Here is a 1,288-nt window from a genome sequence, read left to right on the forward strand (position 1 = left end):
TGGTTATTTTGTAGCTTTCTTGGACACAACCAATGTTTGCTCATGCAGTGAACATCAAGCGCCTTACCAGAATCTACAGAGGTAAGTGAAAGTATACCATTCAATGATTGGTAGCCTCGATTTTGCCACGAGCCGTCCAAGGCCACGCAAAGATCTGTAGGCTCTCTTTCTTCATTACAATTTAGAGCAATTGCCTCTGTAATAGCTTGGCGAATGGATTCATTGCAGACAAACTCAGTAGCTTGGCCTAATACTCTTTCATATTTTGAGAACACTGCTGGAGGAGCTGGGATGTTAAAAATGCCAAAAATGCTTCGCGCGGCGGTAAAAACCTTTCCCTATTACTCGTATTCCATAAACAAGTCTTATGTTTAGGTCATACATAGTTGTAAGTGTATTACATTCAGTCTTTTTGCTAGTTCTTACACTTATGTGATCAGAGTTATCAAAAGTTGACTGGACGTCATTGCAATTTAGACAAGTAATCGTAACTTTGTTTGCTAGGCTAACGAGTGAATTCTTCTATAATTTCAGACTATTGCCACAAAATTTACAAACTGAAATTCCTGTTAGGGCACTTTCTAACTTGCTAATGTCTACAATTTCATATTCTAGAGTATCATTTGGGCCTTATAGTAGTCAAAATTAGAATCAATCTTTACCTTTGATCTTGAAGGTTTCCTAATTTCACTTTTCTCAGGTTTTGTGGTATTACTCTTACGAGGACCTTGTTTTTTACACAGTTTATGCCTAGTACCTACTTTCTTACGATTACCCATTATAAAAGAGTAATCTATAAAATTATTCAACAAATAATAACTCTAAACTACACTAACAAATCACAATTACAAAAACAATCGTAACTTCTTGTGAAACATTCACAAACAGAACATAAACAAAGAGCAATGTCAGTTGATTAACAGGAATAATATCAGCTGCTTGCATTTATAAAAATAAATGATGCAGTTTAGTGTTGCCAACATGAAACAAATAATACACAGGGTTATTACGGATAGTAAGTACTATAACAAATCAAATTTGGGTAAAACAACGAAAAAATACAATCGTGCACGTCTATATACCTTATTTTTTTTATACGTTTCATATTATATATGTATAATGTTATATATATATATATATATATATATATATATATATATATATATATATATATATATATATATATATATGGAAAGAGGAAGAATCAGAGAATACAATTCAATAAAAACATACATTTGCACACACAAAAATGTTTTCGCATTAGCACTTCCCTTAAATATTGAAAAAT

This window comes from Homalodisca vitripennis, chromosome 8 (assembly GCF_021130785.1).
Source record: "Homalodisca vitripennis isolate AUS2020 chromosome 8, UT_GWSS_2.1, whole genome shotgun sequence".
NCBI classification, from domain to species: Eukaryota; Metazoa; Arthropoda; class Insecta; order Hemiptera; family Cicadellidae; genus Homalodisca; species Homalodisca vitripennis.